Source organism: Trichechus manatus, unplaced genomic scaffold, assembly GCF_000243295.1.
Source record: "Trichechus manatus latirostris isolate Lorelei unplaced genomic scaffold, TriManLat1.0 scaffold00046, whole genome shotgun sequence".
Classification (NCBI taxonomy): domain Eukaryota; kingdom Metazoa; phylum Chordata; class Mammalia; order Sirenia; family Trichechidae; genus Trichechus; species Trichechus manatus.
Window position 1 is genome coordinate 9,365,361 of NW_004443982.1, and position 13,327 is coordinate 9,378,687.

Below are 13,327 nucleotides of genomic sequence, written 5' to 3' on the forward strand. Positions count from 1 at the left end.
TCCTTTTCATCGTTCTCCTTATTGGTGTATAGGAATCCAACTGATTTTTGTATGTTTATCTTGTATCCTGCTACTCTGCTGAATCTTTCTATTAGTTTGTGTAGTTTCCTCATGAAGTCTTTAGGGTTTTCTATGTATAGTATCATATCATCCGCAAACAGGGACAGTTTAACTTCTTCTTTACCAATTTGAATGCCTTTTTTTTTCTTTTTCTTGCGTTATTGCTCTAGCTAGGACTTCCAGCACAATGTTAAATAGGGGTGGAGATAAATGGCATCCTTATATTGTTCCTTTTCTCAAGGGGAATGCTTTCAGCCTCTCTCCATTAAGAATGATGTTGGCTGTTCGTTTTGCATAGATGCCCTTTATTATGTTGAGAAATTTCCCTTCTATACCTATTTTATTGAGAGTTTTTTTCAGGAATGGGTGTTGGACTTTGTCAAGTGCCTTTTCTGCATCAATTGAGATGATCATGTGATTCTTTTCTTTCCTTTTGTCTTTGTGGTGGATTACATTGCTTGATTTTCTAATGATGAACCATGCTTGCATACCTGGTATGAATCCTACTTGGTCGTGGTATATTATTTTTTTTTGATATGATGCTGAATTCTATCGGCTAGAATTTTGTTGAGAATTTTTACATCTATATTCATGCGATATATTGGTCTGTAGTTTTCTTGTTTTGTGTTGTCTTTGCCTGGTTTTTGTATCAGGGTTATGTTGGCTTCATAGAATGAATTCGGAAGTGTTGCTTCCTTTTCTATGTTCTGAAATAGTTAGAGTAGTACTGGTATAAGCTCTTCTCTGAATGGTATAATTCTCCAGTGAAGCCATGTGGGTCAGGGTTTTTTTTTTGATGGGAGTTTTTTTTAATACCTTTTAAATGTCTTCTCTTGTTATGGGTCTGTTCAGATTTTCAACATCACTTCTTGTTAGTTTGGGTAGGTAGTGTGTTTCTAGACGTTTATCCATTTCCACTAGGTTTTCAAATTTGTTGAAGTATAGTTTTTCATAATACTCTGTTCTGATTCTTTTTATTTCATTTAGGTCTGTTGTAATGTTGCCCATTTCATTTCTTATTTGGGTTATTTGCATCCTCTCCTGTTTTTCTTCTATCAGTCTGGCCAGTGGTTTGTCAATGTAGTTGATTCTTTCAAAGAACCAATTTTTAGTTTTGTTGATTCTTTCTATTGGTTTTCCATTCTCTATTTCATTTATTTCTGCTCTGATCTTTATTATTTCCTTTCCTCCAGTGGCTGTGGGCTTTTTTTGCTGTTCTCTTCCTATTTGTTTCAGTTTTGTAGTTGATGTTTTGATTTTGTCTGTTTCTTCTTTTTTGACGTGTGCATCTATTGCTATAAACTGTCCTGTGAGGACTGCCTTTGCTGTGTCCCAAAGGTTTTGATATGATGTGTTTTCATTCTCGTTTGATTCTAGGAATTTTTGGATTCCATCTCTGAAGTCTTCTTTTACCCAGTGGTTTGTAAGCAAGGTGTTGTTCAGTTTCAATGTAAATGATTTTTTTTCTTTGCTCTTCCTGTTGTTAATTTCTGCCTTGATGGTGTTGTGGTCAGAGATGATATTTTGTATTATCTCAGCTTTTTGGATCTTGTTGAGGATTGCTCTGTGGCCTAAGATATGGTCTATTCTGGAGAACATTCCGTGTTCACTGGAAAAGAATGTGTACTTTGCAGCTGTTTGGTGTAGTGTTCTATATAGATATCTATGAGGTCAAGTTGGCTGATTGTGTCCTTTAGATCTTCTGTATCTCTGTTGAGTCTCTTTCTAGATGTTCTATCTTTTACAGAGAGTGGTGTGTTGAAGTCTCCTACTATTGTGGAACTGCAGTTTCTCTTTTCAGTGCTGTTAGAGTTTGTTTCATGTATTTGGGAGCCCTGTCATTGGGTGCGTAGATGTTTATTATGGTTATGTCTTCATGATGGATTGTCCCCTTAATCATTATATAGTTTCCTTCTTTGTCTTTTATGGTAGATTTTGTTTTCAAGTCTATTTCATCTGAGTTTAGTATTGCCACTCCTGCTCTTTTTGGTAGCTGTTTTTGCTTGATGTATTTTTTTCCATCCTTTGATTTTTAATAAATTTACATCTTTGTTTCTAAGGTGTGTGTCTTGTAGACAGCATATTGATGGATCCTGTTTTCTTATCCATTCTGTCACTCTCCATCTCTTTGTGGGTGCATTTTACATTCAGTCATTATTGATAGGTGTGAGTTTATTGCTGTCATTCTGTAGTGCTTTTTTTTGTGATGCTGACATTCTCTGTGTTTCTCTTTCTCTCCTGTGCTGTATTTCTTTTCTTTGTGGATTTTTTTCATTTCCTTTGGTTTTGTCAGTTTTGTTTTTTACTGAGTCTTTATGTTTTTCTTCTTTATTTTGATGAGTAGGTTTGTTAACTTCCTTTGTGGTTACCTTGAAATTTACCCTTCTCTTCCTAAGTTTGAACCAGTCTATTATTACTTGATATCACCTTGCCTTCTTCTCCATTAGACGGTTCTATACCTACACCATTTATTTCCTCTTTTATTGTTCTGATGTTGTTGTCATTTACAGATTAACCTGTCTGGTTTCCTGTTGTAATTCTTTTGGTTTTGGATAGTCCTTGAGAGTTCATTTCCTAGGTTGGTATCTGGCTGGTATGATCCTGCGTCCTAGATTCAGCCTGTGTTCTGATGTTGTTTGTTCTCTGATTGAAGGACTCCCTCTAATAATTCTTGTAAGTTTAGTTTGGTTTTTACGTAGTCCCTTATTTTCTGTGTGTCTGGAAATGTCTTAATTTCACCATCATATTTGAACGAGAGTTTTGCAGGATATATTATTCTTGGCTGGCAATTTTTTTTTAAGGTTTTGTATATGTCATCCCATTTCCTTCTTGCCTGCATGGCTTCTGCCGAGTAATCTGAGCTTAGTCTTATTGTTTCTCCTCTGTATGTGACTTTTTGTTTTTCTTGAGCTGCTTTCAGGATTCTTTGTTTGTCTTTAGTTTTAGCGAGTGTTATTATGTTATGCCTTGGTGATTTTCTTTTGGGGTCTATCCTATATGGGGTTCATTGATATTCTTGGATGGTCAGGTTTTCATCTTTCATGATATTGGGGAAGTTTTCTGTCAGCAGTTCTTCAACGATCCACTTGGTGTTTTCTGTTTTCTCCCCCTGTTCTGGAACTCTGATCACTCGTGAATTTTTGCGTTTGATTGTATGCCACATAATTCTCAGGGTTTCTTCATTTCGTTCTTTTTTCAGATTTTTCCTGAAACAGAGTTGTAGCCAAGTGTTTGTGTTCAATTTCGCTGATCATGTCTTCCATTGTTTCAAACCTGCTCCTCAGCCCTTCTATGACACTGTCCATTTCTGAAATCTTGTTGTTTACCTTTTGGATTTCTAATTGCTGTTTTTGTATGATTTCTAGTTGTGAGTTTATTTTAGTATTCGTTCCTGTATTATTCTCCTGAATTCTTCCAGTTTTTGTCTGTATTTTCCATGAATTTGTCTATTCTTTCCTCATTTTTGTCTACTTTTTGCTTCAACTCTTGGATAGCTTTTAATATTAGAGATTTGGATTCCCTATCAGGTAGTTCTAGTGACTTTTCTTCAACTGGAAAGTCAGCTGGTGATTTATTTTGATGCCTACTGGAACCATCCTGTCATGTTTTTGTATATGTTTTAATATTGTCTGCTGTCTTTGGGGCATTCAGTAGTTATTTTCCTCATTTACTGATTGTAGATTTGTTTGTTTTGTCCTTTTTTTTTGCTTTATTTGGTTATGTCTGAGCAGGCAGGCTGTGCTTTCTTTGTTGTTTGCTTGTCTGTAGGCACGATACTTTTCACCTCCTTCTCCTGTGGGCAGGGTCAGTTGCTCAGCTATGGTAAAGCAGGGCATGTCCAGCTGAAGGGGAGTTGCTGGGATGAGTTGTTCATGGCACATACTAGGTCCAACAGGGCGGACTGGGAATCAGTGCATGGCAGGTTCAGGTAGGCCATGCCTGTGCTGCTTGGGGGTGTGATGTTCAGTGCACAGTGCAGGTTGTCAGGAAGGAGGGGAGAGATTATGATGTGTGGAGCTACGATGGGTATGGGAAAGAGAAGAGAGAGGAGAGAGGAACAGTGGCCAAAAACATACATATGAACAAACAAACAAACAAAAAAGAGTGCTAAGGGAGTTTGCTGTTGGAGTGGAGTGATGAGAGACTGCGAAATGGAGAAAAAGAAAAAAAGAAAAAGGTTATGAAAAAAATGAATAAATAAAAATTAGAAGGAAAAAAAAGCTTGCTCAGGGATCCCACTGGTGTGGCTGCGAGGACTGGGGAAGTTGCTCCCAGGCCATGAAGTACAGCATGGCTAAAAGGGGTAGAGGTGTTACACAGTGCTGGGTATTCAGGAGACAAGAAGAGAAGGTAAGTATAGAGAGACGAGAAACTGAGAAATGAAAAAAGACAAAAAGGGAGAAAGAGAGAGAAGAAAACAAAACAAAGAAATAAAACCCCCCAAAAAACAAGAAAAAAGAAATGCCCTCAGGGATGTCACTGTGGCTCTGCACAGAGTAAGGGACTAGCTCCCAAGCCGCACAGTACTGCCCAGCTAGAAGGGGCTCCCAAGCTGAGAAAAGAAAAAGGAAACAAAGAAAGAAAGAAATCAAAACAGAAGAAACAAAAAGCCCCGGCGGTCCCACCAACATGGTGTCATGGGCCAGGAAGCAGTTTCACAGTCATGCTGTGTTTCACAGCCTTCCAGGAAGAAGCATAGATGGGACACAGAGCCAGATATTTGAGAGAGAGGAGGGGGAGGTTGTGAGAGGTAAGGAAGAAATCTAAAGAAGGGGAAAAAAGCAACATCAGCAGCCAACAAATGGCACTCAGGGAGCTGGCCAGTATGGGCATGTGGAATCTAAGCAGCTCTGAGGTGAAGCTGGTGTTTCCCGGCCAAGAGACTGTGGCTGCAGGAAGCAGAGGAGGCTGAGTTGGGGTGAAGAAGGGTGGGTGGTGGAAAAGCATATATCACTGGTTACTGGTTGTTCTGTCTCCTGCTGGAAGCTCCATGAAGCTGATTTCTTGTACCCCATGTTCTCTGATCTCCGATAGGAGTCCGAGATGCCCGATCCATGCTGCTTTAGCTGATAGGGGACCTCTGCATGTATCTTTCCTTGCTCTCTGTTCTCTGTCAGTTTCTTATTCCATTTGGTGCTTGGCTGAGTTCTTTATCTCTTCATTTGATGCTTAGGGTTTCAGGAGTGGCGTGTGTCTCTGTTTGATGTAGTTTTTAGGATCTTTGCTGTGGAGGGACGGCATGGTGCTTCTGTCTATAGTGCCATGTTGCCTGGAAGTCCTATATTAGAAAATATTCTCTTGTGATCCATAGGGTTTTCACTGGCTAATTTTTGGAAATAAATCACTAGACCTTTCTTCCTAGTTTGTCTTGGTCTGAAAGCTCTGTTAAACTGGTGGCATGACTTCCAGCATCATAGCAACCCATAAGCCAGCACAGTATGACAAAGTGACAGACAGGTGGTGGCTATATCTACTGTGATCCCAATAATAATTTCCTGGGTGAAGAATTGTTTGCTCTCCCCCTCGGCAGCTCTTGCTGCCTGAGCACCTCCTTAATGTGCTTTTCCACGGGCACTGGTAGGCCTTTGGGGGAATGGGGGAAGAGAGCTGACTGAATTCCTGGTCTAATCCCACTCAAGGGAATCTTTCATCATCCGTATCATGGTATTCCTTCTGGGGGACTTACTGAGCAGCTGCTTCAAGTCCGTTATCAGTTAGGGAGACCATGGCAGTGGCAGCCTGAAGCAAATCGTTGTCGGAAGCAGAGGTGAAGAAGCAAGGAGTCAGAGGGGTTTTCCAATTCTCACAGGCTCTGAGCTTCTGCTGATGAGATGGTTACAAGCTTATGCTCCTTGTCCCTTTTTTCCTGGGCCTCTTTCTCTTTAAGAAATTTCTTTAATAGCTCTTTATCACTCAAAGCCCAAGAGCATTTCTTCTTCTTCTCCTTACCAGAATAGAGAGCTGGTAAGTCAACTTTGGAAAACCTAGCCTTTGTTGATTTTTCCTCCTTCTCGAAAGTGTCATCTTTTTTTCTTCTTTATCTTCTTATTACCTTCTTTCAATTTCTGCTGCTTTGGTGATTTTTCTTCTTTTCTTTAATGAAGTCCTCGTCAGATTCTGATGTTTGTCTAAACTGCAAAGTTCTCAAGTTCATGTAAAATCCTCCTTATTTTGTGGTCAAAGAAGCAGAAACAAGCACATCATATACTTCAAGTCCAAGTCAGTCAAAGAAGTAATCAGATTCATCATGTCCATCCCCCAACCCAGTCAAGTCCTGTGTTTGATCTTCTTTATTTTTATTTTTTTATTGGGCTTTAGGCGAAAGTTTACAGCTCAAGTTAATTTCTCATACAAAAATTTATAGACTTATTGTTATGTGACCCTAGTTGCAATCCGTATAATGTGATAACACACTCCCTCTCTCCACCCCAGGTTTCCGGTCTCCATTCAACCAGCTCCTATCTATTTCTGCCTTCTCATCCTGCCTCTGAACAGGAGCTGCCCATTTAGTCTCTTGTACTTATTTGAACTAAGAAGCACACTTTTCATGAGTGTTGTTTTATGTTTTATAGCCCAGTCTAATCTTTGTCTAAAGAGTCGGCTTCGGGAATGGTTTTAGTTCTGGGTTAACAGAGAGTCTGGGGGTCATGTCTTCTGGGGTTCCTCTAATCTCAGTCACACCATTAAATCTGTTCTTTTTACGTGAATTTGAGTTCTGCACCACACTTTTCTCCTGCTCCATCAGGGAGTCTCTGTTGTGTTCCCTGTCAGGGTGGTCATTGGTGGTAGCTGGGCACATTAAGTTCTTCTGGTCTCAGGCTGGTGGAGTCTCTGGTTTATGTGGCCCTTTGGTCTCTTGGGCTAATATTTTCCTTGTGTCTTTGGTATTCTTCAATCTCTTTTGCTCCGGGTGGGTTGGGACCAATTGATGCATCTTAGATGGCCTCTAGTAAGCTTTTAAGACCCCAGAGCCACTCACCAAAGTGGGATGCAGAACATTTTCTTAATAAGCTTTGTTATGCCAATTGACCTAGATGTCCCCTGAAACCATGGTCCACAGACCCCCAAAACTGCTACTCTGCCCCTTGAAGTGTTTCATTGTGTTCAGGAAACTTCTTAGCTTTTGGTTTAGTCCAGTTGTGCTGACTTCCCCTGTATTGTGTGTTGTCCTTCCATTCACCTAAGATAATTCTTGTCTACTGTCTAGTTAGTGAATTCCCTCTTCCTCCCTCCTTACCCTTGTAAACATCAAAGAATGTTTACTTTTGTGTTTAAATCTTTTCTTGAGTTCTTATAATAGTGGCCTCATTCAATTTTTGCCTTTTGCTACTGACTAATTTCACTCAGAATAATGCCTTCCAGATTCATCCATGTTGTGATATGTTTCTTGGATTCATCATTATCTTTATCATTGCTTAGCATTCCATTGGGTGAATATACCATAATTTGTTTATTCATTCGTCTGTTGATGGGCACCTAGGTTGTTTCCATCTCTTTGCTGTTGTGAATTGTGCTGCAAGGAACACGGGTGTATATATATCTATTCATGTGATGGCTCTTATTTCTCTAGGATATATTCCAAGGAGTGGGATTGCTGGATCCTATGGTGCTTTTATTTCTAGCTTTTTAAGGAAGGGCAAAATGTACCATTGTACATTCCCACCAACAGTGTATAAGTGTTCCAGTCTCTCCACAACCTCTCCAACATTTATTATTTTGTGTTTTTTGGATTAATGCTAGCCTTGTTGGGGTGAGATGCTATCTCATTGTAGTTTTGATTTGCATTTCTCTAATGACTAATGCTTGTGAGCATTTCCTCATGTGTCTGTTAGCCGCCTGAATATTTTCTTTGGTGAAGTGCCTGTTCATATCCTTTGCCCAATTTTTAATTGGGTTATTTGTCTTTTTGTTGTTGAGATTTTGCAGTAACTTGTAGATTTTAAAGATTAGACGCTGATTGGACTTGTCATAGGCAAAATCTTTTTCCCAGTCCATAGGTTGTCTTTTTACTCTTCTGGTGAAGTCTTTTGATGAGCATAAGTGTTTGATTTTTAGGAGCTCCTAGTTATCTAGTTTCTCTTCTGGTTTTTGTGCATTGTTACTTATGGTTTGTATTCTGTTTATGCCGTGTATTAGGGTTCCTAGCATTGTCCCTATTTTTTCTTCCATGATCTTTATGGTTTTAGATTTTATATTTAGGTCTTTGATCCATTTAGAGTTTGTTTTTGTGCATGGTGTGAGATATGGGTCTTGTTTCAGTTTTTTGCAGATGGATATCTAGTTATGCCAGCCCCATTAGTTAAAGAGACTGTCTTTTCCCCATTTAATGGACTTTGGACCTTTGCCAAATATCAGTTGCTCAAAGGTGGATGAATTTATGTCTGGATTCTCAATTCTGTTCTGTCAGTCTATGTATCTGTTGTTGTACCAGCGCCAGGCTGTTTTGACTATGGTTGTGGTATAATAGGTTCTAAAATCTGGTAGTGTGAGGCCGCTCATTTTGTTCTTCTTCTTCAGTAATGCTTTAGTTATCCAGGGCCTCTTCTCTTTCCATATGAAGTTGGTGATTTGTTTCTTTAACTCCTTAAAAAACGTAGTTGGAATTTGGATTGGGATTGCATTGTATCTGTGGATGGCTTTGGGTAGAATTGACATTTTCACATTGTTGAGTCTTCTCATCCATGAGAAAAGTATGTTTTTCCACTTATTTTAGGATTCTTTTGGTCTTTTGCAGTAGTGTCTTGTAATTTTGTTTGTATGGTCTTTTACGTCTCTGGTTAGATTTATTCCTAAGTATTTTATCTTCTTGGGGGCTATCGTAAATGGTATTGATTTGGTAATTTCCTCTTTCAGGTTCTTTTTGTTGGTGTAGAGGAATCCAACTGATTTTTGTGTGTTAATCTTGCATCCTGATATTTTGCTAAAATCTTCTAGTAATTCTAGTAGTTTTCTTGTGGATTCTTTGGAGTTTTCTGTGTATAAGATCATATCATCTGCAAATAGGATACTTTTACTTCTTCCTTACCAATCTGGATGCCCTTTATTTCTTTTTCTTTCCTTATCTCTCTGGCTAGGACCTCCAGCACAACGTTGAATAAGAGTGGTGATAAAGGGCATCCTTGTCTGGTTCCCGGATTCTCTCCATGTAGGATGATGTTGGCTGTTGGCTTCGTATAAACGACATTTATTATGTCGAGGAATTTCCCTTCTATTCCTATTTTTGCTGAGAGTTTTTATCATGAATGGGTGTTGGACTTTGTCAAATGCATTTTCTGCATCAATGATAAGATCATATGGTTCTTATCTTTTGTTTTATTTACATGATGGATTACATTCACTGTTTTTCTAATGTTGAACCATTCCTGCATACCAGGTATGAATCCCACTTGGTCATGGTGAATTATTATTTTTATATGTTGTTGAATTCTATTTGCTAGAATTTTGTTGGTGATTTTTGCATCTATGTTCATGAGGGATATTGGTCTGTAATTTTCTTTTTTTGTGGCATCTTTACCTGGTTTTAGCATCAGGGTTATGCTGGCTTCATAGAATGAATTTGGGAGTATTCCAACCTTTTCTATGCTCTGAAATTCCTGTAGTAGTACTGGTGTTAACTCTTCTCTGAAAGTTTGGTAGAATTCTCCAGTGAACCTGTCAGGGCCAGGGATTTTTTTTTGTTGGGAGTTTTTAAATTACCTCTTCAATCTCTTCTTTTGCTATAGTTTTATTTAGTTGTTCTACCTCTGTTTGTGTTAGTTTGGGTAGGTAGTGTGTTTCTAGAAATTTGTCCATTTCCTCTAGGTTTTCAAATTTGTTAGAGTACAATTTTTCATAGTATTCTGTTACGATTCTCTTAATTTCAGTTGGGCCTGTTGTGATATCACCCATATCATTTCTTATTCAGGTTATTTGCTTCCTCTCCTGTTTTTTTTTTGGTCAGTCTGGCCAGTGGTTTATCTGTTTTGTTGCTCTTTTAATGGAACCAGCCTTTAGTCTTGTTATCTCTTTCAGTTGCTTTTCTATTCTCTATTTCATTTATTTCTGCTCTAATTTTTATTATTTCCTTTCTCTGGTGTCTGTGGGCTTCTTTTACTGCTCTCTTTCTATTTGTTTGAGTTGCAGGGTTAATGTTCTGATTTTGGCCCTTTCTTCTTTTAGGATGTGTGCATTTATTGCTATAAACTGACCTCTGAGCACTGCTTTTCCTGTGTCCCAAAGGTTCTGGTATGATGTGTTTTCATTCTCATTTGATTCTGTGAATCTCTTTATTCCTTCCTTGATTTCTTCTATAACCCAGTAGTTTTTGAGCAAAGTGTTGTTCAGTTTCCATGTATTTGAATTTTTTTCCTTACTTTTTCTGTTATTGATTTCTAGTTTTATGGCTTTATGGTCAGAAAAGATACTTTGTAATATTTTGATGTTTTGAATTCTGTTAAGGCTCGCTTTATAGCCTAATATGTGATCTATTCTGGAGAATGTTCCATATGCATTGGACAAGAAAGTATACTTGACTACTGTTGGGTGGAGTGTTCAATAGATGTCTATGAGTTCAAATTGTTTGATTGTGGCATTTAGATCTTCTTATTGAGCTTCTTTCTAGATGTTCTGTCCTTCACTGAAAGTGGTGTGTTGAATCTCCTGCTACTATTGTGGAGCTATCTATTTCTGTTTTTAATGCTGCTTTTGTTTTATGTATTTTGGAGCCCTGTTGTTTTGTGGGTAAATATTTATTATGGTTATGTCCTTTTGGTGTATTGACCCTTTAATGATTACATAGTGTCCTTCCTTATCCTTTGTGGTGGATTTTGTTTTAAAGTCTGTTTTGTCAGAGATTGATATTGCCACACCTACTCTTTTTTGAGTGTTGTTTGCTTGATATATTTTTTCCATTATTGAGTTTTTGTTTGTGTCTTTCAGTCTAATGTATGTCTCTTGTAGGCAGCGTATAAATGGATTGTGTGTTTTTTTTTAATCCATTCTGCCACTCTCTGTCTGTTTATTGGGGAATTTAGTCCATTTGTATTCAGCTTAATTATTGATAGGTATGAGTTTAGCACTGTCATTTTTTTAAGTCATTTTACCAGTATTTATTTCATTTAACAAAATTAACATATCATAGGATAACTTTAAATAATCCATTTGAACTTGTTTTTCTTTTTCTATTTTTTCCCATACAAAAAGTTATACATACATTGTTATGTAACCCTAATTGCTCTCCCCATACTGTGACAGTACACTCCTCCTTTCCATCCCTGATTCCCCATGTCCATTCAACCAGCTCCTAACCCTCTCTGCCTTCCCATCTCACCTCTGGAGAGAAGCTGCCCATTTAGTCTCTTGTAGTTACTTGAGCTAAGAGGCACACTCCTCATGAGTATCACTTTCTGTCCCACGGTCCAGTCCAATCCCTGTTTGGAGAGTTGGCCTTGGAAATTGTTTTAGTTCTGGGCTGATAGAGAATCCAGGGGCCATGCTTTCTGGGATACCTCCAGTCTCAGTCTGACCATTAAGTCTGATCTTCTTACTAGAATCTGAGTTCTACACCCCACCTTTCTCCCACTCCATCCTGGACTCTCTGTTGTGTTCCCTGTCAGGGTGGTCATTGGTGGTAGTTGGGCACTATCTAGTTCTGGTCTCAGGATGATGAAGTCTTTGGTTTATGTGGCCCTTTCTGTCTCTTGGGCTAATTCTTTACTTGTGTCTTTGGTGTTCTTCATTCTCCTTTACTCCAGGTGATTGGGACCAACTGATGCATCTTAGATGGCTGCTTGCAAGCTTTTAAGACCCCAGACACCACTCACGAAAGTAGGATGCAGAACATTTTCTTAATAAGCTTTGTTATGCCAATTGACCTAGATGTTCCCTGAAAGCATGGTCCCCAGACCCCTACCCCTGCTACTGTGTCCCTCAAAGTGTTTGATTGTATTCAGGAAACTTCTTAGCTTTGGATTAGTCCAGTTGTGCTGACTTCCCCTGTAGTGAGTTTTGTCCTTCCTTTCACCTAAGATAATTCTTGTCTACTATCTAGTTAGCAAATCACCCTCATCCTCCCTCCCACCCTCGTAACCATCAAAGAATGTTTTCTTCTGTGGTTAAACCTTTTCTTGAGTTCTTATAATAGTGGTCTTATACAATATTTGTCCTTCTGTGACTGACTAAATTCACTCAGCATAATGACCTGCAGCTTCCTCCATGTTATAAGATGTTTCACAACTTCATCGTTGTACTTTATCATTGCGTAGTATTCCATTGTGTGGATATACCATAATTTGTTTATCCATTTGTCCATTGATGGACACCTACGTTGTTTCCATCTGTTTGCTCTTGAGAACAGTGCTGCAATGAACATGAGTGTGCATATATCTATTCGTGTGATGGCTCTTATTTCTCTAGGATATACTCCAAGGAGTTGGATTGCTGGATCGTATGGTACTTCTATTTCTAGCTTTTTAAGGAAGTGCCAAAGCTATTTCCAAAGTAATTGTACCATTTTACATTCCCACCAACAGTGTGTAAGTGTTCCAGTCTCTCCACAACCTCTCCAGCACTTTTTTTTGTGTTTTTTGGGTTAATGCCATTCTTGTTGGAGTCAGATGGTATCTCATTGTAGTTTTGTTCTGCATTTCTCTAATGGCTAATGTTTGTGAGCATTTCTTCATGTGTCTGTTAGCTGCCTGAAGATTTCTTTGGTGAATTGCCTGTTCATATCTTTTGCCCATTTTTTAATTGAATTATTTGTCTTTTTGTTGTTGAGGTTTTGCAGTATCTTGTAGATTTTAGAGATTAGATGCTGATCGGATTTGTCATAGCCTAAAATTTTTTCCCAGTCTGTAGGTTTGTCTTTTTACTCTTTTGGTGAAGTCTTTTGATGAGCATAAGTGTTTGATTTTTAGGAGCTCCTAATTATCTGGTCTCTCTTCTGGTGCCTGTGCAGTGTTACTTATGGTTTTTATTGTGTTTATGCCATGTATTAGGGCTCCTAGCTTTCTCCCTATTTTTCTTCTATTATCTTTATCTTTTTTGATTTTCTATTTAAGTCTTTGATTCATTTTGAGTTACTTTTTGTGCATGGTGTGAGGTATCAGTCTTGTTTCAGTTTTTTGCAGATGGATAACCAGTTATGGCAACATCATTTTTTAAAGAGAATGTCTTTTCCCCAATTAATGGACTTTGGGCCTTTGTCAAATATCAGGTGCTCATAGGTGGATGAATTTATGTCTGGATTCTCAATTCTGTTCCATTGGTCTATGTATCTGTTGTTGTACCA

The 13,327-nt window shown here is 38.4% G+C and overlaps 1 pseudogene; it reads right to left on the minus strand.

Moving 5' to 3' along the window:
* The window catches only part of LOC101350717 (ubinuclein-1-like), a 38,363-nt pseudogene that overhangs the window by 4,824 nt on the left and 20,212 nt on the right, over positions 1 to 13,327 (minus strand).